This window comes from Neophocaena asiaeorientalis, unplaced genomic scaffold, assembly GCF_003031525.2.
Source record: "Neophocaena asiaeorientalis asiaeorientalis breed wild unplaced genomic scaffold, Neophocaena_asiaeorientalis_V1.1 scaffold472, whole genome shotgun sequence".
NCBI classification, from domain to species: domain Eukaryota; kingdom Metazoa; phylum Chordata; class Mammalia; order Artiodactyla; family Phocoenidae; genus Neophocaena; species Neophocaena asiaeorientalis.
Window position 1 is genome coordinate 856,956 of NW_020174426.1, and position 27,876 is coordinate 884,831.

Here is a 27,876-nt window from a genome sequence, read left to right on the forward strand (position 1 = left end):
ATACTAACTTTAATGGAAAATGAATTATCAATTGCCAAAAATATAATTACTATTAATGTAAATTAATAACTATTAATGTAAATACAATGAAAACAAAACCATTTCATTTAATTCTGGCTAAATCTTGTGGTTGGCCAAAAGCTGTGCTTGACAAGACCTGCTCTTTCTATTTAAAAGGAAACTCGTTAATGTTAGAGACCAACATGAGACTTTGTTCTTCTATTAATTAATAGAATTGAAAGTAATTAAAGAAATACTTTTCTCACTTACGATTCAATGTATTCAATGTAGTCTCTAAAATCATCTGCTGAAACACCAGTGGTGAAGTTCCAGATTTAGGAAAACACTGATCTACTTTAATCCCTGTACAAGATTAACCCTTAGAAGTAAAGCACTATTAGGAAATATGTGCTATTATGAGGTCACTAATTAATAGAGCAGAAAGTATCTTTTTTGCTCTTTTGCAAAATTATCCAGCAGAAATATAAAACATTAGATCACCTTTTCCAAAGAAAGATAGCAAATGTACTTGTGACAATGGGTTATATAAAAAGTGTTAGACAACATTATTATGAATGTTCTCAGTGTCTGAAGAAAAGGAAATCTCCCTAAAAGGCTTGATTTTAGCACCCCCAGTTGAATCTATGAGGCTGTAAAATTCTTCTTCTCTAGAATATTCTTTTGAACTAAAACAGACTTGATCATTTGCCGAATCAAACTCCATATTTCTCTCTTGCTTCCAAAGCCACCTAATAGGTAGACCATAGATGAGCCTAAAATTATAATTGTGTGTTATTTTACAAACTTTTAAAAATAACAAAATATAGATTTAAATCTGTGAGGAAAATACTTGAAAATGTCACCATATTTTTTTTATATGACAGATTTGTTTTTTTTCAAAACTCAAGTGGTACAACTCTTGAAAGGAATAGAATTACTCAGTTAAAATCAGTACTTTAAGCCAGACTGATAGCCCGAATATCCACCAATCCACCAAATGACTCAGAGTGGCTATCCCTGGGTGGGAGGAGTATTCAAGATTTTAGGTTTTTATATTCTACTTTACATATGGTGTATCGTTAGTTTTTCTTTTTTTTTTTAATAAGAACACATACAATTTTTTAAAGATTTTTTTAAAACCAAAATAGAGTGCATCCAGAGAATCATCAGGATGGTCAATATAGTAAACACCATTCCTCTGAGGAAGGAATGAGAGTATAAGCATATTTACCCTTGGGAAGACTTGGTTGTCTGCAGATAACTAAGGGTTCCTGGAGATGGGTGGTGGGTGGGAGAATATGGTTGGGTGGTGTTTCTTCTGAAGGCAGAATTCAGGTTAATTGGTGGAAACAACAGGGAAGCAGATTTTTGTTTCTATTCAAGGAGGATTTTTCTTATAACCTGAGCCACTCCTCAGTGGATTTGGCTTCTTTCAAAGGAGTGAGCTCCTAATCACTAAATGTGTTTAAGGAAAGACTTGGGAACCATGGGCCGAGGACTTCAGAGATGAGGCGTCTGCAACTGTGAGGAAGCAAAGGACGGAGAATGGAGGAGCTTGGACGGAGAATGGAGGAGCTTTGAGGCTCCTTCCAAACAGAAGATTCTCTGATTTGTGCTGAAACACATAACTTCCATACCTCATCTTTTTCCGTTGACTGAAGATTAAAAAAACAGAGGAAAGAGTTTAGTTTAATGGAGAATCATTTATGGTCTCTTGACTGGATGAAATGACAAATTCTTAAATTTTTCATGGCCTTTTTATCATATAGTCTAAAGTAGACACAGGGCATCATGTAAAAATGAGAAGTTATGAATTACTGACATCATAAACCATTTAGGATGAATTTGCTCAAGGAGTTCATAAGAGGTTTTTAACACTGAGGCAAGATGAATTTAAGCAGAGTATGAAATATAATCAAATTAACATTTTAATTCAGATGCTACTCTTATTCACATTTGCTGGGTTCTCCAAAAGAGCCCTTTTTACCAGGTGAACACTGAGGGCAGGATGTCTGAGTCATGTGAAAATGTCTGATTATTTACAAGGTAAGAACAGCCAATATTCCAGAATGATTATTAGAAGGAAAATCAGGGTTATTTGGGTAGGGTGTAAATTTACATATAAGAGTTCATAAGAAAGCAGCAGAGTTTATTCCAAGCAATTCTATTATCATCAGTGATATCTATTAGATAGTGATATCTATTATCATCAGTGGAAACTGATAATAGAGACAGTACAGCTGCTAGGCGTTCATTCTAGGATAAACAGGGACAGGTACTGGAAATAAATTTGCTTCAGATATAGCATCTGCCCATTTATCAAGGAGACTGAAATTCAAGAAAATTGCTCCATCTTTTTGGCTTGTGACAACATAAAAAATGCAAATCATACCATCAGGTCCAAGTTCTGACTTGAACCCAGGTCTACCTAACATACTGGCTGAGTAGACAGTGGTGTCACTGGGGACATAGCCAGTTGAGCTCCTGAAATTCCACCGTAGAAAATTCTTCTTTCGGGTGAAGCTTTCTGGTAATAAGGCTTTAACCAAAGTGTGGTGACATCATGAGGGGTGTGAGCAATGCTGATGATGCTGAGTACGGGGCAGGACTGACAAGAGCAGACAGAAGGTAGAAATGGAAAGGCCTCAATCAATCAATCAAAATTGATTGGGTATTTACTCTGTAATGATAAATTTTACCCATCCCACAATTTTCCAATGGCTTGTGGAAGGTAGAGCTTTCATAACACAGAAACAGTCTGACTTAATTTAAGCCAGCACTTTAAACATGTAAGAGCAAACACATTTTGGAGAAATCAACATTTTCATATAACACTCTTATGCTCCAAAACACAATGAGTCATGTCTTTGCTATAGCAAATATTTATGATTCTCATGAGTTTGTCTTAAGATTATCCTTGAAGATGATCAGGAAAACTGGGTGGTGGCAGGGGGTGGAAGGCAGTAGAGCACAATGGTTGAGAAGATAGTTTCTAGTTTCAGTTTCAAACAGAAACTAGAGTTTGTTCGAATCTTATTTCCATTATTTATAGGCTATGTGACCTGGGGCAAGTTACTCAACTTTCCTAAGCCTATTTTGTATCATGCATATAGGGGAAATAAAAGCATCTCCTTCATACGGCCTGTTGTCAGAATTAAATGACATAACATCCCAGACTAAGCGTTGTGCCTGGCACATAATAACCCCTCAGTAAATGTTAGATGTCGTTATAATACTGCACTTACAATTGTTGCTATTAAGAGATGACTGAATGAGAAGTTGTGGACAATCATGTGTAATTCTTTCTACCTTTGCCATGAAAGTAAGACTATTTACCTTTAATTTGCAGGTCAAATGTCATTCATTCATTTGAATGTGTTTATTGAATATCAGCAAGATGCTGGTGATATTAAGACAGATAAGACATTTCTCTGTCCTCATGCTCCTTGGAGTCTAGCAGAGGACACAGTCATAAAAACAAATACTTGTAGTACAATGTCACGGGTGCTACACTGGGGATAAATGTAACAGATACCATGGCCCAAGGAAGGAAGGTAAGGACACAGGAAGACTTCATCCTCTGAATCTCTGTTCTTCAATCACTATATTGTCTATAGCTGGACATCTATCCAGGGCCACAACATAAAAGATGAGTTAAAAACATAATTTAATAAAAAATATGACATTAGAGGTATTGAATCTTTTAATGAAGGCTAATCACCAACTCTATTCCTTCTCAGGGGGATCTTTTCTGTTTTTGTTCAAATATACTTACGTTAGCCTGTCACTTTCACGTATGTTGAATATGTGCTTCAATATTCAGTCAAAACAAAGCTTCTTTCCCCATTAATTCAGATTAAAAAAAAAAGCCCACTAGTTTTTTAATAACATTATGTTGTTTTACATCTCAAGGAATAGAGTCACGGAAAACTTAAAGCAATCCAAGGAACTGATTGAAAAGTTTAGTTATTGATTCATAACGTTTTAGGAAATGAATTCTAGTTTCTCTGGCCTTTGGCAGGGAATCACCAGCGTGTTTTTGGGAGACAAGAATCCGCACCATATCATGGGTGGGAAGAAGACAGAAACAACCAGAAAGGAAAAGGAAGCTGCCAGATGGGCAGTATGATTTTTAGCATGTCATACAGGCTGCAATCAGGGGTTAGTTAGGTCTACAAGAGAGAGGCCCTATAGATACTCTAAGGTTAGAGGGTAAATGTAAGATGTCAGTCCTGCAATAACAGAAAGAAGAGTGGACTGTGAGTAAGATGATCAGAGCCCTAGTGTTAACTGTGCAAGAAATTCATATGTGACCTTGGTTAAGTCATTTAACATTCACCAGCCTTGGCTTTCTCAGCTGAATAACTTCCCATCTCTTCTACAAATACTGAGTACTTACCATGGGATAAATAATAAGATTCAAAGAAGAATAGGACATGGTCCCTGCCTCCAGGGAGCTCACAGTTTGGTGAGGGAGATGAGCAAAACACAAGTACCTTTAGCACAAGAGGAAGAGTGCTACATGATATCAGATGCTTAACCGGGATTGCACACCAGAATTGCTTTGGGAGTTCCATCTTGCATCTACCAAGTCACTTGCTCTCCGTGGAGCCTGAATTTGAAAAGCCTCCCCTGGTGAATCCCAGGGATTCACCTATTAGGGATCCTATTAGAAGCTATTTGTCTCCAGGGCTCCTTGAGGGCCCATATGAGGGGTGTGGGGACTGAAGGGGAGGGTAATTTAAACAAGAGTATTAGTCTCGGGCCCCTTCCACCCTGACATATTTGAACCTACAGAAGAGCAAAGCATGGCTCCTGGGAAGGCATTGTTGGTACCTCGAGACCTGACTGAGAGAGCAGCAGACATGTATCAGGGTGTGGGGCTTAGAGGGACAGGAGGAAAAGTATCTCAGGTCTGGAAGGGGTGGGAGGGTCTACAGGAAAACACAGCTGGCATGACAATTAGTTCAACAGCCAGGCTTGTCTATCTGTACTGAAGGTATGTCCTCTACAGAATGAGGCAGGGATCCACAGGAGCATGTGGAATGATGCACTAGGTCCGTGGGGCATCTTCACGATACAACCTAAAAGGAAAGAATCCCCCTTCCCTCACTACTAGCCCCAGTCACTTTCTTCACTGTGGGCTTGTCTCTGACAAAAGAGCTTTCTTATACTGTCTAAAAGGACTCTAGAGCCTCCCCCAAAGAAGAATGGACAAACATAGCTTTGCGACTAGAGGAATGCTTTTGTCTTAGCATCTGTTGGTTTTGACCTAAAACTTGTCCAGATCCTCATCTGATGCCATAGATGGGCTGACACACCAGCTTTGGGGATGTTAGTACATTCAGAGAGAAGAATGTAAGAATGCCCACATCTCCTGATACAATGTGGGCATAACCAAGGAGAACGAAAGCTGCATTGGAAGCTCTTGAAGGCTCATCAAGTCAGTGGCGTCTCCTGAGAGTGACTGATTTATTTAGAGGGTCTAAAACGTTCCTATGATTAAACTGCTCTATTGCCTGTGCGTGCCCATAGACATAATTACTGAGAAGAAGTCATTGAACTCATTGGTAAAGGAAATATTACAGAATCTTCTAAAATATGCATGGTCTCTCAATCACTAGAAGTCACTTTAGAAACTCCGCTGTCACAAAAGTTAAGTGAAAGACTGTACTACCTAAAAACTTAGTTTGATATAAAGCTGACTGTTGCAGCTCAATAACAAAAAAACAAACAACCCAATCCAAAAATGGGCAGAAGACCTAAACAGACATTTCTCCAAAGAAGATATACAGACTGCCAACAACTACACCTTTGCCCCAACCCCGAAAAGAAACGATCACTTTGGAAATTAATTCTTCTCCATAGACTTCATGTTCCAAATTCCTCTCCTGGGCAATCATGTAAGATCTGGTCAGGAATTTATTATTATTTTTTAATTATAAGGAGAGGGTGACACTTCTATCAGTAAAATTCTGCTTCAATTAGTAAAAAAAAAAAAAAAAGCTACTGTTTTGTATACAAAATATAGAAATTACATAGCTGTTTGAGAGGAAGCAATGCAAATGAAACCAAGTTTGCTGAGAACTACGCCAGTCATTGGGGAATACCGGCACAAAAGTGTGTGAGGGATGAGCTACAAGCACATTACCTGGAGAAGAGAAATCCTAACAGAAGATCAAAGTGAATTTTTAGTTTCACTTGAAAGTTGTAACATTTTCTCCTTATGAAGTACCTCATACAACATAGTTATGAAACGGAAAATTGCATGTAAGAGATAAAGTTTTCCTTGGTGCTTGGATAAACGAAGAAACAAATGGCACAGAGGGGACTTGACTCCCTCTCATGTAGTATTTCCTCAAAACTTTTCCTTTTAAAAAATACAAATATAATTCTCATTAGATAAGGTGCACAACTGCCCTGCTGTCATCACTGGGGAAGAAAGGCACGACTTCCGGGGCCATCAGTTGACTAGTGGGAAAGAGATCAGAATGAAGCTTTGGGCCCTGTCATGGCCCTCTCCACATCTCTCAGTTTTAATAATATGCGTAATCTTTGGATCTTACTCAAAAATCCATCTTTTTTCCTCCTTAATATTAAAAAGAAACCCTGAAAGCTCTTGTATAAAGTGTATGATTGACAACTCAGTTTCTAAACATGAATAAAAAGACTTGTCATGACAAGTCAGGGTATTTTTATTTCCAGATGTGGAAGCTGAGGGTAGGTGTTGAGTGTAGGGAGAAGGTAGATTCTGAGTCACCAAACTGATTACAGCTTACCTCCTGATTCCTACCTCTGTTTAGCACTTCTAGTTAAAATACCTTTTCCCTTTGATGCATGGATGCCCGTGGGCCTTAATAGTGCCCCACACTTGTTGACCTTACCACATACGGGTCAACAAATGTCCCAAACGGTCATCACTCATCAGCGGTTGCCCCAGAATGGGAGCCCAGAGTATCTTTTGACTGGTAATATAAAGGCTACTAAAAGAAAAGACTAAAAAGTCTTCTATACCAGCACAGACCTGGTTTTTGTATAAAAGCCACTTATCATCATAGTTTCTAATGAATCAAGATGCCACATGAGACATACCCCTGCCCCAGAACTGATCTTTAAAGTGATAGGTCATGAGGCAAGATTATTGAAAATTATATCGAGACAGGAAGATAAAGCAGGGTGCCATTTATGTAAACATAGGGAAACTTGAGAAATAAAAGCGTAACTATTATCTATCTTCATTTGGATGAAGTGCATGCATTTGCTGAATGGCTTTCATTAAAGTGCCAAGCAATAAGGAATTTGTATTTTAAATTAGTATTTTCCCAGGATTTAAACATTCACGCAGCTTTCATTTTTCCTCCTCTCTTACAACTACCTCTCCTTATATCTACTGAACAAACCTGTTTTGGAAAAGTTAGACCAATTTAACTAATAGGCCAGTTTAGTCCTGATTCTTAAATACAGTTCTTTAAAGAGTGCTCAAGTAAATAGCAGCATTTCGTCTTCAACATTTGTCTCTTAAATGCATGATTTAAAGCACAGAGCTTTCTGAACAGAAGGTAGACTTAAATTTATGATTTTCTGGAGGGCTTTAGTTTCTTTCAAAATATCTATGAGTCACAACACTGTAAAAGGTTATCTCCACAGGACTAAACATTTTTTCAATAAATATGTCTCGGGCTTCCCTGGTGGCGCAGTGGTTGAGAGTCCGCTTGCCGATGTAGAGGACGCGGGTTTCTGCCCCGGTCCGGGAAGATTCCACATGCCGCGGAGCGGCTGGGCGCGTGAGCCATGGCCGCTAAACCTGCGCTTATGGAGGCTTATGGAGCCTGTGCTCCGCAATGGGCCACAACAGTGGCCCAGGTACCGCAAAAAAGAAATATGTCTCATATGTTTGAATGCTTAGGTGATTTCAAAGACTTACTCGTACTTTTCTAAAGTTTACTAGCTAGCTATAATTTTAACTCATTAATAGTATTTCTACTGATGATAAATTCAGCCATTTGCAAAATGACTTTCCAGATAAATGCAGCCCATACATTGTCATTTAATCTTCCACGTTCACAAGATTCCATCACTGACTTCTATCAGCTTATATTTCATGATCACTACCGGAGAGTTGTTGCTAATGGGAGCAGTGAGCATGGATAATTCACATCCACACAGCCAGCATCCAAGCCTCTGCATCCAGCACCAAAAGGAAGATGGTGCCATCTTCACCACTCTTCTACCCACTTTGGGAATCTGGGCACACTTTTCTCCCACATGGACACAAGGTGGGTATCATGGGCTGGCCCTCCCTGGCTTCAGAACCAGAGAGTTCTGCAGTGTCTGTTATTTCAAGGCCCATCTTCCCATCCGCAGCTCCACTGCCTTCTGAAACGGACTGGGTGCACAGTCACATCTGATTGCCTGGGTCTTAGAACATTACCAGACTAGAGAGTCTGAAAGACATTCAGGAGAACACATTTCTCTCTGTCTAATTTTGCCTGTTTTGTTTCTTTCTCATATAAAAACATTTTTTATTTAGGTGATCTGATGCAATGTGGTATCTAGGTGAGTTCATTCTATTATTCAAATGTCTTTTTATCCTTCGCAATAACCAGCTTTTATATCTTACACACCACAGGCCCTCAGTAAATATTTGTTGAGTTGAATGAAGTACAATTCAATATCATCAGCTCCCACTCTGGCTATTTTACCTATCTTAGTGGTATATTTTGTAATGCAAGGAAGGATTTTCTAAAAGTGGTATCATTACATCAAGAATTACTGAGTCCTGACTATGACAAGCAAAGCTGTGACTGTAACTTACACATCCGAACATCAATCAGTAAAAGTAGAGGCTATAAAGTGCATAGCATAGGGATTATGAACACAAAGTCAGACGAGTATAGGTGTAAATCCTGATTCTATCTGGTGTATGACTTTGGCCAGGTACTTTATCTCTCTATTCTTTCTTACATGGAATAATAGTAGCCACACCATAGGATTGTTGGAAGGATCAAGTGAGATATTATATATGAAGTGTTTAGCATAATGCTTGACATAATTAGCACATACTGCTTATTAATGATAAATTAGAGCTTATAAGTGGTTGCTATTACTATAGCTACTGGGAATCTTTTATGACAGGAAGATCAATTATTGCAACTCCATTTGCCTAACAATCATTAAGTCCTTGGCTGAATGTCAGTTTTAATATTTCTCCTTAGCTAGATGGTTTCTTTACATTTATTGAGTTTTATAGATAAAATGCTAAACTTGAAGGGGATAAAATATAACCCAAGGATCTTCCAATCAGGCTGTTGGCTTGCAATTTGGTTAGGTGCCTTGCAAGATGTAGAACTGATGACAAGTCAGATTTGTAAATCACCTAGAATGCATGATAAGAAGAATAAATATTAATGAAAATAATTATGTTATTATAATCCTTTTCCTAGATGAAGACAAGAATGTCAAATCAACTAAGAAAGGTAAAAACATTCAAAAAGAAAAACAAACAAAAACCAAAAATACTGACCTGTTTATCAAAATGAAATAGACAAGGATGATTCATTGTAAGACTGATGGATAATATAAAGCATTGTGCAAAGGATCAGAGAATTTTTACTGATGAATTGTCATCAGCCAGAAATAGCCACATCATGAAGTACCTTGGGTATCATACGGAAAGGACTTTGGAACAGACATCACAAGCGAATACTGGGAGACACAATAAATCAGAATGAATCCACAATAATTCACATTCACACAGTCAACACCTGAGCCTCTAATCTGGCCAGACACTGGTTACTGGAAAAGGAAGATTCCTCCAAGCCTGGACTGATTAAGTTCCAGTGTTTACTTTTCAGCATGAAATGTCAATAACAGCTGGGATGTTAATATGGCAACAGATGGGACTTGCTTATTTGTGGGGTATGAAAAAATCTCAGTATTCTGTGGTTTTAATTTGTAAATTGCCTTAAGGCTCATGAAGAATATGATATAGATCAGTAAGGCACAGAAAAAGAAAAGTTAAACTGAAAAGAGAAATGGGAATAAGGTGACATTAAGCCACTTACACTTTAGATTCATACTCCTAAATTCACTGGGCCTAGAGGCAGTTTCATATTGAACCAGGAGAGTTAGGGTTAAAATCTTCTGAAATATGTTCAAAGATTAGGGAAGTAGCAAGTGGTCTCAACTCATTCCTTCCCCCACCCCACCGCCCATGTTAAGAAAGGACCTAACTCTATCTAGGTTGAGGATGTTGGGTCCTTTATAACTTACCAAAATAGACAGAAAAGCAGCAAAGCAGCAGTGGAGAGCATATTTCTGTGTCTTACAACAGTTTCTGTGGGCTGCCTTCTGCCCTGCGTTATTAATCTGAAGGCCAAACTCTGGCTTCAGTTCAAAAGGTGTGAACTCTAAGAATGTGAAATGCGGTTTCTCTTGGGCAAGGATATTGTAAAACATCTATACAACAAGACCTGAATTCTTAGTTTAGATTCAGGATCAAAATAACATGGTAGAAAGCTACGCACTGAGCTTAAGGTGTGGAGAGGTACATGTAACCTCTAACATGTAAATAATAATAATGTAACCTCTAACATGTAAATCTAACATGTAAATAATCATAATTATAATACAGATTAATGTTTAATGAGGCAGAATTCTAAGTGCTTTACGGATACTAACTCATCCAATTTTCAAAATAACACGCAAAATATGTACCACTTATATTTTCATTTAAAGAGAGAAAGCCAAAACAGAGAAGTTAAGTAGCATGCCCAGGTCACGCAGCTAATAAAAGGTCGAACCGGGATCTGAACGTATGAGCTTTATCCCTTTTTCATATTTCCAGATTATAAAAATCTAGATTAAAAAAAGAAGAAAATTAGGAGATAGCAATTTTCTTCACTGGATTCATTAGATAACAAGCAGCAAGCTTAAAAACCCACTACACTTAAAAATATTTCAATTATAAAATATACATATACATAAAGTTCCTAACATAGATTAATTACAGGTAATATATGCACTTGCTTAGAAATGGCCAAGAACTGAATTTGTTCCTTTTAAGCTCCAACCCTGATTCACACCTCTATTGCTTAATGCAAAAGCGATAGTAAGTCCCCAAATTAAATTTTCTGAGGGGAGGAGATGCCTTCCCATTCCTACTCCACCCCTGGGAAACTTATCTCCTCCTCACAGTGCCCTCAGCAACATCTGTCAGGTTGGAAGATCTCAAACAGCATAACCATGGACAGGGTGAGCCCTAATCAATGAGGAGGAAATCACTACAGTGCTAAATCAGAAAGGGAACCATTGTTTATTGGAAAAGGAACTCACAGCCCGGCTCGCATGGAGCTGTCCATGGTGCTGATCTCTTTTTGCGCCTGGCTACTCATGCTGGTCTTGTTAGTGTTTATTTTGATTACTTGGCTCAGGTCTCGCTCACTCAGTTGCTGCCTGATACCTTTCCAATGTTGCTGTGGAAGACTTTAATCCCTGTGGCCTATCTATGCAGGGCTTTACAGATTAGGAAACTGAGGCACAAGGAGGTTAATTAATGGGCAGTAAACTGCCCAAGGCATATGACTAGTAAGTAGTGAAGCTGGGATTCAAACCCAGCCTGGTCAGCAGCAGAGACCACGCCTTCAACCTCCACCTCCCTGAATAAAAGTCTACAAGGCTTAATTAAGTACTGCATAAAAGCAGGCAGGAAGTGCCACACTGTGAAACTGAGAGTTCTGGAGAGGATAAGGTGGCTGATGAGCAGAGCACACCATGAAATGAACAAATGGCCCACCGGCCAAGTTGCTATAAAGAATTTCCTCTTGGAGGCTGATTTGCTTCAAAAGGAGTCTTTCTTCCTTTTCTCACACTCCTCCCTGGGAACGAACTACCCAGCATTTCACTTGATTATTCAGCTTTCCCTTATTTTTATTCCTGAGAATAACCAATACCTTTATTTTAAATAGGATTGCCAAGTTTAGGTAAATTTTTGAATAGTTGTGTTGCCAAGGGTCAGGAGGGCACGCTTGGTTTCCCACTTTGTCATCAACACTGTAATTACTATTACTATGAATACTACAATAATAAGTAATAGAAAGTACTATGACAACATGAGAGGTCTCCCTGAGCAAAACTTATCCACAGGAACATTGTAGCAAAATTAGGGGAGGGGACAGAGAGGAAGGGAATGTTTCTGTTCCTAAGAAGAAAACTACACCCCTGCAGGTCAATCTCTGCATACAGATCCTGCCTACAAACCAAACCATACCTGAGAAATAGAACCCAAGGGTGAGCTATTCAAAATTTATAGCTATCAGAAACATGCCAGCATTATTCAAACAGAAAGAAAAGTTTCCTATGAAAAAAAGAAATGCAAAGCTATGCTTTCCCTAAGCTCAAAGAAATAAAGACTATTTAAAACCTATATTGTTACCAAAATCTCAAAACATCTGTCTTCCCCTGGACCAGCTTAAAAGCTGTTTTTCAAAATACTCCAAAACATGAATGAGTGTGTACATGTGTGTGTGTGTGTGTGTGTGTGTAGACAAGGCCGGGGCTGGGGCCACTAACCTCATTCAAGTCTATTAAGAAATGTTCCAGTTAGTGTATCGTGTTGTACAGTCTATTAAAAAGGTCAAGGTCTATAGCTGAGCTAAATATAACCTGGTGAGAGAGAGTTAGGAGAGCTCTGGAAAATTTTGAGAGGCTTTCAAACTGTTTGGAAGATAAGAACATTTTTTGAAGGAATTTTATTCTTTTTTATGAAGTGTGTGATTGAAAAAAAGAGGTATCAAGGATGACTAAAACTTCTTAGACAAATCGCTTTAAAGAGAAATCTAGAATAATTTCTCACTGGTTAAAAAATTATAAAAATAATGCTCTGCTCCTCTTGTCTATCTTTTCTCTAAGAAACTTAAATCATTTTCACAGGTTTAAATAGAGCTGGTAATCGTGTTCCTTTTGTGAGAGTCGAGGTCAGGGTGACCTTCCAAAGACACACAGCTGACCGGGATCCTTTGCTGCTTAAAATCCCAATGACTCCTCATGGCCTGTGGAACAAAGTCCAGAACCCTGCCATGCAATCAAGGCTTTTGGTTTTCTGACCAATGGTTTCCAGCTCCCTCTTATTCTGTTTTACTCTCATTCATTCTGTGGTCATTCAAATTACCTGTGATATAACTGTGTGCCTTTGGACAAAATGTCCTTTCCCACATTGTCTGCAGGCTCTTCCTCACCACTGAACTGTTATTTCCCCAATCACACCACCACTGACAGCTCTGCCCCACCCTCTATTCCTCTTTCCAGGGCAGAAATGATTTCGTCTTCCCCTTGGTCACTGTTGTACATTTTACAGGCATATGATATAACATCCAGAATATTTATCATATTTATTGGTTAACATCTCTGTCCTCCCCTCAGCTGTAAATTCCAGGAGGGCAGTGTCCACCCAGCACAGTGCCTGGTATATAATAAGTTGAACTATAAATAATCAAGGTCTCCAGATAGATACAGAAATACAGAAGTTAAGCAAATTGTTCTGCATTGTGTAAAGACATCCTCAGATTAATCAAAGCTGTTATAATTTTTCTTTTCTAATCTCATCTCTTCCTTCTCATAATCTGCCTGTTAGGAAAGCAAAACCGTGAAAGCAATGTCCCTTGTGGGTTCCCACCGTCCCAACACATATTTGGGTAGAGGAAGTTCATGCCAAATGTGTATGTATATGTAAGCATATGTGTGTGTGTGTGTGTGTGTGTGTGTGTGTGTACACGGGGGGGTGGGGTGGGTGGAGAAAAGAGTGTATCCTGAAAAAATACTAGGCTGGTGACTCCTCTAGCCCTATTTTAATCAATTTTGATGGTTTGTGCCAAGCAATAATAGTTACCTTGTGCCTAGCCTTGAAGAATACTAGAAACAGTTCCACCTTCATTTTATACCATTTTACATGGCAGGAGACTGAGCTCTCACTTGCACAAGATTACTTTTATCAAGAGTCTTCAGGTTTTCTGAACCAATTTCCTACTCATTCCCTTACACTAAACTGAGCTCAATGACAGAAGATCACCACACTTCATGTTCCTTCCAGCATTTCCCTCCAAGAGCACCATACTGTCTGGAACCAAATGCCTGGGTTCAAATCCTAACTCCATCACAGGTTAGCTATGAGACTTAGGGCAGTTTACTTAACCGTCTGTGCTTGAATGTCTTGATCTATACAATGGGGATTAACAAAATCCACTTCATTTGATTGTACTGTGGGTAAAATGATTAAATAAATAAATAAATATATATATACACACACACACACACACACACACACTTATAAAATAGAACAATCTGAAATATAGTAAATTCTAGAAAGTATCATTCCTGATCCAAAACCTTTAGCAGCCCACCTTGATTACTACATCAAGTGTGGACTCTCACACTACTTTTAAAATCATCTTTGCGGGCTTCCCTGGTGGCGCAGTGGTTGAGAGTCCGCCTGCCGATGCAGGGGACACGGGTTCGTGCCCCGGTCTGGGAAGATCCCACATGCCGCGGAGTGGCTGGGCCCGTGAGCCATGGCCGCTGAGCCTGCGCATCCGGAGTCTGTGCTCCGCAACGGGTAGAGGCCACAGCAGTGAGAGGCCCGCGTACCGCAAAAAAAAAAATCATCTTTGCTATGTATTCCTTTTTCCACCGATGCACCAGGTTCTCCCATTATTCCCTGTTTAGATCTTATTAACTCCCATCTCAACCTATAGAGGTCTCTTCTCCCCACAGGTCCAACTACTGGATTCTTCAAAGTTGAAGTAAAGTCCAGTTGTCCTGAATATTTCCTGACTCTACAATTCTGCTCTAAGAATCCCTTAATGACTTCACAACTCTATCAAACACTTAAGATAAAGGCACTGAGCTATTGTCTAGCTGTTTTGTGTAGGAAGGCAAGAACAATAGCAGCTGCCTCATTTCTTCCCAGGGCTGGTTGCCAGTTTGTGGTGGTGCTAATTGTCAGAGAACTGCTACTTTGTGTCTCTCTCACAGGAAGACACATAAAAGGGGTATGGGCACCTCTTTCTTCCTATCACTCTCCTGGGCTGGCTAACCAGTGCAAGCTTGGCCAAACTATATCTCTCCTGGGCAGGGATTCCTATTGGAACACTTAGAGAAGGGAATCTTCTACAAAAAGCAGTTACAAATATAATAATTAATTCAAAAAATCACCAGTTTTTTTTTTTTAAGTTTCAGGACATACATAGATTATACAAATTTATAATTATTGGAGCTCTCCATTTGCTCCTTTTCCTCTGTTATTTCATTTTATAACACAGAACTATTTATGTGTTCATACACAGACATGCAACTGGAGAACAAATGTTTACAATAAAACAAGTAATCAAGACTGAGAGGAAAACTGCATCAATTATTGGAAAGAGAATATTATGGTTAAAAGAATATTGGTTTCAGACATTTTGGTTCTTATTTAATTTAGGCATAGGATGAAAATACTACTCAGAATAAAATAACACGCTAAAAAATGTAGTGAGCGTTTAATCTCTAAGTAATAATTAACTGTGTGTATGTTCTCATAGTTGCCTAGATGTATTTTATATTTCTGAAAAATAATGTTATATTATATAATTTTTTTCCAGACTTGGAATAGCTGGGGTTTAAATTGTATTTGCTGATATTTGCTGTGAGAGCAAATGAAAATATTTTTTCTAAAATGTTGAACTCTAGCTGGTTGTCACATTACTTATTATTAGATGCATTTGATATAAATGAAAATTGAAGAGGGATTGCCCAAATATTCCTTCCATAAGCTTTTCTGGCTCCTGGAACTTGGAAAGGTATAAATCTCCACTTCATTCTCCTACTTTTCCTCATGTCCTGTGGAATAAGAAGGCCAATGAACTTGCAGGTCAATGTACTGTCTGGAAGTTTTTTGAGGCTGAGAGGAGTTTGCAGGAACATGGCCCTTTGGACGACTGAGGAATCCTGTCTACTCTTACCATCATCAATAATCATGATTTATTTATACAAGATACACATGCATACAAACTGCTTTTATATTCAAGAGGCAACCTTGAAGGATCACCCCAGAACCACGTCACTATTTATCATTCACACCCGTTATAATTCTCATGCTTCCAAGTCCAGATTCTAACCCCTGGAATACACTACTGAGAAAGAACTGCAGTATATCCCTCAAGTACTGTGAAGTCACCAGTGCAGCCATCAACACAGACAGGTGAATAAATTAATTCCATCTGGAAGCAGGGGAATTAACTGGCATAGTTTATACTTATTTAAAGACAGCATTTGTTGAGTTCTTGTTAATACATGTGCCAGAAACTTTACATTTTCTCACTTAATCCTCTCAACAACCCTGTGAGGTAGGTACAGATTATTACCCTCATTTTATAGAAGAGAAAACTGAGTCTCAGAATAATGACTAAGGTCACATAGCTTTCTGAGACCAGGCCATGGAGCCAAGATCTGAGCTCAGACCTCCAAATCCAAAGTAAAAACATTCATAACTCAGTTATGCAGCTTACGGAGGACTCAAGAATTTACTGTAGGTGATGACTTCCCTATAGGATCCTCTATAGCTACAGTGGATCTTTAATTCAATGTGTTGTTAAGGATATTAGCAATAGTAACAATTTGTACTACAATGAAAGGAATCTACATTGTCACTTTCATTACAGGGAGGAAACCATTCATTAAAAGATCAGCCTTCATGTCAATTACTAGTTTCATTACTTGATGTTCTTTTGAGTGTCTTTTTTCTCCCCCCCACCTCTCAACACACAAAATTGCATTTGTTATCTGGTGCCTTATTAACCTTCATTATGCAATGTGTGATTAATAATAGTTGGCAATGAGTCTTGGCTACGTATCAAGGGAATTTCAAAGATAAATTTACTGATCCAAAAGTGCTAGATTAAATATTTTGTTGTGGATTCATGTATTTCCACTAGAAATATAAAATTAAATACAAACTACAAAAGAGGTGTTAAATCACATTCCAAGGTCCTTTCCCTGGGATATTTTTTTCAAAGTCAGGATGCAAACAGTGTGCAGCAACTAAAGACCCATTAAGTACACTGTGGTTCAGAAAGTTATGTCATGATGAAACACACCACAATAGCTCAGAAACAGCTTCTGAAACAAAAATTTAGTTTGCTAATATCAGGCCAAAATTTTCCTCCTTTGCAATGTGTGTGTGTGTGTGTGTGTGTGTGTGTGTACTATCCTTTGTAAGAGTTTTAGCTCACAGTGGGCTCATAGGCAGCCAACAATCCACTAAGTTTCAGTGTCTGAAGATTTTCACACAAGTTAAGGAAGAAAGAAAAATGCCTGCCTGTTCCATGTAGAAGAGTGGTGCTTGCCTGTTGGACCCTTTTCAGTTTGCAATGCCCCAGTGGAAGAAAGCCTGGTAGAGGTAGGAGGCTGACCCAGGAAGGCCGATGGTGTAATGTCCTTGTTCTTAGGCTTTGCAAATAAATTTGCTGAAGCAGCACGCTCCAATTATGGGACCCTTTGGAGGGTGGTAGGAAGGAGCCGCTGGTCGGAAAGATACAGTGGGCTAAGCTTAGTCCCCTTGACATCTCTAGGGGCTGTCCATACATTCGGAGGGGAGGTGGTGGCTTCCACAGTATTCTACCAGAGCCAACCCGATCAAACTCACCTTGAAGAAAGCCCTTGAAAGATTAGAGCCCTTCTTCATACCCTACTCAGAGCAAGCAGGAAAGATGCAGATGAGTTGACCTGTAACAAGACCTGGATATTCTCTGGAGGTCAGTATTAGAGGAGCACAAGAATCTAGGGAGTGATGGGAAGTGGCAGGGATGAACATTAGAAAAGGGGCCCAGAGCAGGCCATTCAGAACTAAAAAGCTTAGAGTTGAGCTGGGCTGATACCATTTGATAAAGTTTATTTGATATTTGATCTTTCTCTTCAGTGACAAATAACAAAGCCAGACAAAGATGAAAATAAAAAGGCAGTGACTATGGAAAAAAGAGGAACCAAAGGCAGTCCACGATGGTAGCATAGGAAGATCCTGAACTTACCTCCTATCACAGATACACTGAACCTACAGATACACATGAAAGAATCCTTTTTTAAAAAAACCTGAAAACTAGCTGAACAGCTCCTTCACAACAAACAGTAAAAGGGCTACATCAAGATAGGTAGGAGAGGCAGAGATGAGGTCTTGTCAAAAACCCCACCCCAGTTATGGTGACCCACAATCAGGAAGAAACTCACACATCTGGAGTTTCTCTCTGAGAAGGAAGGAGTTTGTGCCCCACATTAAGCACCTAATCCTTCAGACCTGCAATGGAGAGATGAGTCCCCAAAACATCTGGTTTGGAAAACCAATGGGGCTCATGATCAGGAGACCCAAAGGGCTGTAGGGAACTGAGACTTCTCTTAAAGATCTTGTGTGCAGACTCACGCACCCTGGGGACCAACGCAAAATCAGCAATTTGAAAAGTGACTAGATTGTATGTGAAACAGATTCATTTGCTAATCTTAGTGTCTGCTGGAGGAGCAGGGGCCTGATGGGACTCTCCTCAAGGACGGAGGCACTGGTGGGCATCATTTTTATGCCCTCTCTCAACTTTGATAGCACTGGCAAGTGTGTCCGGCCCTGTGCTCTCCAGCTGCCTTGTTAAAGCCAGCAGGCATGCAGAGTCCACGAAGAGTATGCTTCTTCATCACCTGGTTCTGGTTCCATATGTGTAGAACATCTTTTTCCATCCTTTCACTTTTAGTCTCTGTGTGTCCTTACTCCAAGTGAGTCTTTTGTAAGCAACATATAGGTCAGTTTTTTTTTTTATTCATTCAGCTACTTTATGTCTTTTAATTGGAGAATTTAGTATATTTACATTTAAATTAATTATTAATAGGTATGTACGTATTGCCATTTTGTTAATTGTTTTCTGGCTGTTTTGTAGTTCCTCTCTATCTATTCCAAGGATGAAAGGATGGTTCAATATTCACAAATCAGTGTGATACTCTACATTAACAAAATGAAGGCTAAAAATCATATGATAACCTCAATAGGTGCAGAAAAAGCATCTGACAAAATTCAACATCTATTTATGATAAAAACTCTCAACAAAGTGGATATAGAGGGAACATATTGAAACATAGTAAAAGTCATATATGACAAACCTACAGCTAACATCATACTTAGTGGTGAAAAGCTCAAAGCTTTCCTCTAAGATCAGGAATAAGACAAGGATGCCCACTCTTGTTACTTTTATTCAACATAGTATGGGAAGTCCTAGTCAGATTCATCAAGAAAAAGAAATACAAGGCATCCAGATGGGAAAAGGAGTAAAACTGTCACTGTTAGTGGATGACATGATTTTATATATAGAAAACCCTAAAGACTCCACTAAAAAACAGAACTAGTAAAGAAATTCAGTCAAGTCACAGTATATAAAACAAACATACAAAAATCTGTTACATTTCTATACACTGACAATGAAGTATCAAAAAGAGAATTAAGAAAAAATCCCATATACAATTGCATCAAAAAGAATACAGTACAGAGCAAATTTAACCATGGAAGTAAAAGACCCATATATTGAAAACTATACATTAATGAAAGAAATTGAAGAAGACTCAAATAAATGGAAAGATAGTCCTTGCTCATGGATTGGAAGAATTACTATTGTTAAATTGTCCATATTACCCAAAGCAATCTACAGATTCGATGCAAGTCCTATCAAAATCCCAGCGGCATTTTTCACAGAACTAGAAACAAAGAGTCCTAAAATTTGTATGGAACCACAAACGATCATGAGTAACCAAAACAGTCTTGAGAAAGAAGAACAAAAATGGAGGTATCGTGCTCCTTGATTTCAAACTATACTGCAAAGCTACAGTAATCAAAACCAAAACCAGTTTTGGTACTGGCACAAAAACAGGCACATAGATCAATGAAACAGAATACTGAGCCCAGAAATAAACTCATGGATATATGGTCAATTAATTTATGACAAAGGATACAAGAATATACAATGGGAAAAGGACATTTTCTTAATAAATAGTGTTTGGAAAACTGGAGAGCCATATGCCAAAGAATGCGACTAGACTACTATCTTGTATCATATACAAAAATTAACTCAAAATGAATTAAAGACTTGAATGCAAGATCTGAAATGATAAAACTCCTAGAAGGAAACATAGGCAGTAAGCTCCCTGACATCAGTCTTGGCAATGATTTTTTGGATCTGACTCCAAAAGCAAAGGCTACAGAAGCAAAAATAAACATGTAGGACATGGGGGCTACATCAAACTAAAAAACCTCTGTACAGCAAAGTAAACTGTCAACAAAATGAAAAGGCCTACCGAATGGGAGGAAATATTTGCAAATCATATATCCAGTAAAGAGTTAACATCCAAAATATATAAAGAACTCATAAAACTCAATAGCAAAAATACCCAAACAAGCTAATTTTTTAAATTGGCAAAGGATCTGAATATTCATTTTTTCCAAAGAACACATACAGATAGCCAACAGGCACATGAAAAAATGTTCAACATCACTAATTATCAAGGAAATACAAATCAAACCAACAATGTGCTGTCATCTCACACCTATTAGAATGGCTGTTATCTAAAAGACAAGAAATAACAAGTGTTGGAGAGGTTATGGAGAAAAGGGATTCCTTGTACACTGTTGGTAAGAATGTGAATTAATGCAGCCACTGTGGAAATCAGTATGGAGATTTCTCAAAAAATTAAAAATAAAACTATCACATGATCCAGCAATTCCACTTCTGGGTATTTTTACAGAGAACATGAAAACAGTAACTTGAAAAGATATATGCACCCCTATGTTCATTGCAGCATTATTTACAATAGCCAAGATATGCAGACAACCTATGTTCATTGGTAGATGAATGTATAAAAGTGTGGTTTATATATACAATGGAATACTACTCAGTCTTAAAAAAGAATGAATTCTTGCCATTTGTAACAATAGGAATGGAATTTAAGGCCATTATGCTAAGTGAAATAAGTCAGACAGAGAAAGACAAATACCGTGTGATATCTCATATGTGGAATCCAGAAAAACAAACAGAACATAATACAACCAAACTTATAGATACAGAGAACAGAATGGTAGTTGCTAGTGGCAAGAGGTTTGGGGGAGGGGCAAAATGGGTGAAGGAAGGAGGTCAAGTTATAAAATAAATAAGTCATAGGGATGAATAATATTGTAGTGCATATTTGAAAGATGCCAAGAGAGTAAATCTTTAAAGTTCTCATCACAAGGAAAAAACCTTTTTTTTTGTATGGTGACAGACGGTAATTAGACTTACTGTGGTGATCATTTTGCAGTGTACACAGTAACGAATTGTTACATTATAGACCTGAAACTAATATAATCTTACATGTTAATTGCACCTCAATCTTTTAAAAAGGTAGTGATTGTGGAGAACATGCATTTTTACAAGAATGATGTATGTGGGAATAATTTTCACATTATTCAATTGTCCCTAATCAAACCGAAGAAGGAACTGGACAACTTTCAAAGGTAAAAATGATTTGAGAACTTATTAGGGGGAAATAAGAACACAAAGGCTTGAATTCAAGATGAGATGAGGCTGTATCCATTTTGGTATAAGTAGCAATGGACAAACTGTCAGGTTTTATCTGATGTAGCTAACCCAGAAATCCTATATTTGAGGCTCAGTTAAGCCAGATACATTTCCAAATGGCTAAACCTCTGTTTCTCCAGAGCCTGTTTTATAACAACAGCTCCACTTCTGGTGAGGGGCAGGAAGAGGACCTCTCATTTTAAAGAATTTCACAATTGCACACTCATCCTCAAATCACTTTCCAATTACCACATAAAAACAGACCTCTTTTCTTCAGAAATTATCTTTTCAGATAATTATAGCTGCAGTATGAAGGGATGGAGTGGCAAGGAACTGACCCATGGCAGGGGTGTTTTTGTTTGTCAAGAGCTCTCACCCATCATTTTTCTCAGCTAAAACTCCTGGCTGTCCTAGAAAGAACTGAAAGAGAAATGACTTCAGGGCTTAGGGTTAATGGGAAAAGAAAATGTTATATTTCTGAGGGAGAGGAAAACAGATGTCCCATCAAAATGCATCTGACCCTATAATGTTCCAAATTTCTGTCTTTGTGAAGGCAAATTATAATCTTGTCGCTTGCCTAACCACCACTTGTTACACAGTGACTTGTGTGTGTGGTTAGCTTATATCCTGAGATAACTTTGGAGCCATACACATCTTCCCCCAAACCTATAAATGTGAGTTTGAGTTTACTATTGGTGTTACTTTCATTCTCTAAAAGTGGGATCATAAAATTCACTGGGAAGGGACTGAAATCCCAGTTATTAGTGGTGTTTTATGACCATCAGCATTTGAAGTATCATTTACTGATCTATTTCCATTTTCTCTAAACAGCACCTAGATTAGCTAGAAGAATAAAAATCAGACAATTCTGTACTTCCTCACCCACCTTTGGGGGCTGAATAAATTGAAAACTCTGAATAGCAGGTATTTTTAAAAGAGCTCTTGCACTAGGAAAAGTCAGTGAGAAAGGAAGCAGCATCAGTGGTCGCCTTTCTCCCCGATGCACTGGGGTGGTTCCAGCAGCCTCCCACCTGGGAATGGGTGCGTCTGGGGAGGAGGCAAGGGCAGTGCCTTACTGAGCACCATGACTTGTCTGGGCAGGGCCTCTTATCCAAGATTCCATTTGGGGAAAAGGGGAACAATAGAATTGGCTATCAGAGCATGTTCTGTACAGGACTAATTTGGAAAAGTCTCAAAGAGCAGCCCGGGTCCAAGATCGGGTCTCTGGTTTTTTATGGCAGTCCCCAAACTGCTTCTGTTCTTTAGAAGATGGGATCCCTCCACACTGGCCCTTCCATTACAGTTACTGATTAAGTACTCGTGGCTCCTCAAGACCACTCAGACCAGCGGAGGGCTTTAATCTTCACTAGCTGAATTGCCTTATCTTGTTTAGGGAAACAAAATCTAAATGATATAAGGAATGAAAACTTTTAAGGCCAAGTCTCTGTGACCAGGTCCTAGAACCGGGGCCTCAAAAAACCAAGTCACCTTCCCTTTAAGCTGTCATCTCTGACCTCTCCGTGTCTCTTAACACTCCTGGTACTTCTCCTTGTCAGGAAGGAAAGCTTTGTGAAATAGTCACTTCTCTCCCTTATCTTACTCAGTGTCTCAGCAGCACTGCATGGAGATGACCACTTCTTTCTTCAAACGCTCTCCTCTGCTGTCTTTCACAGCACACACTCACTTCTGGTTTTCTCTGACTGTTTGGCATCTGCTTTTTCACTGCCTTCCCAGCCTCGTCCTTTAAAGACCTATAACTGTTGGTGTTCCCTGGGCTTCATCTCAGGCTCCTTTCTCTTCCTTGCTAGATGTTCTCCCTAGGAGATCCCATTTATTCCTGTGGTTTTAAATGCCATCTATGTTTTATTTAGATGGTTCTCAAATTTAAAGAAAAATGTTCAAGCTTATTCATTTAACATTTGCTGAGATTATACAAAGCAGGAGCGTGCTTCTGTATTTTGACAACGTTAGCATCCTGGTCCTACACACTTGTTCACTTATGAATCCTTCTCAGTAATCTCTCTCTACTCTCCCACGTGGCCAGTCTGTCAGCAAGTCTTATAGACTTGTTTCTTTTGTGTATTTCATATCTCCTCTTTCCTTCCCCCTGGTCAAAATCTTATTCAAGATCCTCATCACCTTGTGACTAGGAGAAGAAAGCAGACTTTTATCTGGCCCTCCTATGTGGAGAATACTGAACCCAACTCAATATTCACACAGAGTGATGGTGGGGGTCATTCATTCAGCATGTATCATTTGAGCCTACTATGTGCATGTGTTATTGAAATCACACTGTCCTTGCTCTCAAGTTGTTGACATTTTAGTGGATGAGGCAGAAAAATAAGTGAACCACTAAAGCAAAGGGTGATAAAGGCAATAATGGGATATGCACAGGTGCCATGGGAGCACATGGAAAGGGCACCTGCCTCAGTCTTGGGGATCAGAGGAGTTCTATCCCTAAAAAGTGAGTTCTGAAGGAACTAGAGCAAGAGTTAGCCAGAGGTGTGAGTGAGTGTGTGTGTGTATTTGTGTATGTGTGTGTGTGTGTGTGTGTGTGTGTACTGCAGGGAGGGCGTGGATATGAGGAAAACAAGCACCAGCACAGTGAAGTAGAGAAACTGCCAGTGCCTCCTCACTACAGGGTTTTAAGCAGGAAAGTGACAAAGTCAGGAGCACTCTTTGGAAAGCTCCCTCTGACTATAGTCAGGAGAAGGGATGAGAGGAAAGCCAGTTGGAGGCTGCTGCATTCAGTAAACCAGGCAACAGATAACGGTAGCTTTGAACAAAGACGGTGGCAGTGGGGATGGACAGAAGTGGAATGATCAACAACTTACTGGCCTTGGTGAATGATTAAATGGAACAGAGCCAAGTTCAAATCTGATCTTAATCATTAACTGGATGCAGGCCAATCACAACGTTCCCTAGCCTCAGCATCGTCATTTGTAAGAGGGAGGAAATAGTAACTAATGCCCAGGATCATTATGATGGTGAATCAGGACTTACTGCATGTGAGAATGCCTGACATAGAAAGTTGTCAATAAATTTTCATTTCTTTCCTTCCTCAAACATTGTATTGATCTTGTAATACCTTACTCCAGAACGCATAGCAGTTCTCTGCTATTTTATTATATTGAAACTAACTTCCTGTAGAGCAATGTTTCTCAGCCTGGGCACAATTAACATGGGGGCCTGATAATTTATTCTTGTGGGATGCTGTCCTGTGCATTGATTAGACGCCATTAGATGCCAGTAGTACTCCAAACCCAGTGATGACAAGCAAAAATGTCTCCAGACATTGCCAAACATCCCTATAACCTGGGGGGGAAACTGGCTGTGGTTTAGAACCATTATTCTAGAATTTTCTGTCCCTTTCCCAACCACACTTTCAATATTACCTCCCATCCCCTCAAATATAGTTTCTGATTACTTTCCTCCATGGACCACCACTCTAGCCAGGTAAGATGTATTACAATCTCATTCTCGTCTCATACCACATAATTTTCCCACACCTTACACAATGCCTAGAACACAGCACTGAATGTCACTGAATGATATTTTCATCAACTCTATTATGAAGAGATTAGAGCCCACACTCCTAGTACTCAGTGAACATTGCATATGTCTAGCTCCTCTAACTCTCCAGCTGGATATCATTGTCTCCTATTATTACTCCCACCCCAACTCATCCTTTGCCGTAACACACTGCCTTCCAGGCTTCAACATTTCAAAGACCAGGGACCTCCACTTTCAATCTCAGCTCACCCACACAAAGAAAACCAGCTAAGTTTGCCAACTTTATTTTTCTAGGTAACAACATTTCAACAATAACAGCACCAAGCATCCCACTATCCCGTTGTTAAAGGAAATTTTCAGAAAAATAGAAAAGAATATAATCTCAAGATAGAAGAAAAGAATTTAAATGGATTGAATTTAGTTTTATGAAAAGACTCACTACATTGTTCTTGTTTTCCTTATTTCTGAGAAAATTGGTGATTTCATCATGGACCAGCTTTTGAGACCCACTGATCTCGTCTCCAGGCCAACCAGACTAGGTTACTTTCTTCCTTGACCTGACCCTCTTGGCCCATGGGCTTCTGTATGCATCCACCCAATACGCTCTTCCCACCCCTCCCTGCCTGGAAACCTCCACTCCTTCTCCAAAGTCAGCCTATAGAAATTAAGTTATGCCCAAATCAGAGGCAGTCTTTCTCCTCACTTACCTTACTTCTTGGGTCACTTCCATAGTCTACCTATGGGAAGTGTTGTTATGTAGGCTGCAACTAGCAGCATCTCCTCACCTTTGTAGAAAAGGACCTTGCAGGTAAATAGTGGACATCTAATAAATGCGTGCTGTATCAAGCGGTTGAAGTGACTCCTGCTTTGGATATTCCACTGCCTCCACTGGGAATACCTGCTCTACTAGTTTTCTATTCCTGCCATAACAGATTACCACAAATTTAGTGGTTTAAAATAACATAAATTTATAACCTCATAGTTATGTAGGTTAGAAGGCTGACACAGGTCTCACTGGGCTCAAATCAAGGGGGTAGCAGGGCTCTTTTCCTTTTTTGGAGGCTCTAAGGGAGATTCTGTTTACGTTTTCCCCCCCCAGCTTGTACAGGCCAACTGAATTTCTTGGTTCGTAGCCCATTTTCTCCGCGTTCAGAGCCAGCAGTGTTGCATCTCTCCGACCCTTCTTCGATAGTCACATCTCTCTCTGACTCTGACCTGAGCCAGAACAAGTTCTCTAATTTTAAGGATTCATGTGATTAGATTGAGCCCACTTGGATAATCTAGGATAATATCTCCATCTCAAGGTTCTTGCATTTAATCACACCTGCAAAGTTACTTTTACCATGTAAAGTAATATAGTCACAAGTTCCGAGGATTAGGCTGTGGACATTTTGGGAGGCTATTATTCTGTCCATGATACCCACTTCTGCTGTTCTTTATCAATCCACCTTCCTCACTCTTTATTCACGATCTGAAATTTGCTCATGCTCATAAAAATAACATCATAGAATCAGGACTTGAACCCAGGTCTATGTGGACACAGAGCTCCCTCTAATACCTTTGTGATAAAGCAATGGCAAACTTCTGCCTTGTGCAGTGGACGGCCACCATGTGGAGTGGATGATGAGGCAGTGAAAACACTTTATTCTGAGCACCTTTTAAATGGCATTTGAAATTGCACTGATGCTTTCCCCCAATACCCTGTGCGTGTATGGTTCTGTGTTCAAAGACAAATGTTCATGGCCATAAAAGACATCTGAAAGACACTCTTCTAAATTGGGCTCCAGCTCTTGTAACTCATCTCTGTGCGGTCAGGCCACACTCATCCTTAGGTGTCAACGTATTTTTAGCATCTTGGAACCTTACACAGTTAGGCTTCCTGAGCTTTGATCTAAGAACATGTTTCTTACGAGCTTCCCTTTAGCTGTCACAGTGTTCAGATTTGCAAAACCTGTGTGGAGTAGGAAGGGTTATTTTTGTTTAAAAATTTAGCATTGATTATACAGTGGTGATTATACAGTGGTGATTCATGGCTTGGGCACTTCAAGGCTTAATTAACATAATAGTGCATGGTAAGTAAGGTCTTTGTGGCAGAATTCAGAACTAATTGGCACTGAACTAAAATCCAGAGTTATTGACTTTTATTTTCTCTAGCAGGGCTCAGTAGAGACTATTTCTTGCAGAAGAAACCTTGCCTTGACTTTCATTCACTGTGACCTACAGCTTGTTCGGACAGTCAGACAATGACTACAACTGCCCCTGGCTTCAAAATAGTCTTTACCTATCCAAGGAGGACCTTGGTGGCAAGGATTCTACTGTTTAGAGGCAGGGCTGTGTATAACATATCCTAGGTAAGTCTCTCCAATTTCCCTCATTCATTTGCATTAGAGACAATTAGGGAAAGAGAGCTCTCTCTTTTTCTCCAGCTGTGTTGAGGTATAATTAACAAATGGAAATTGTATATATTTAAGGTATACAAGTTGATGTTTTCATATATGTGTTCATTGTGAAGTAATCAGCACAATCAAACCAATTAACATATCCATCACTCACAAAGCTACCAGAATAGTATTCCATTGCAAGTATATACCACGTTTTGAGAGTGCTGTCTTGATTTAAGTTAGCAAAAGCCATTGATGGTAATCCTCCATCTATATATGATTATCCGAGCTTCAAAATGTTCACATCCATGAAGTAGGGAATTCAACAATTTTATCCATGTTAATTAAAACTGACAAATGCATCACAGATGTAC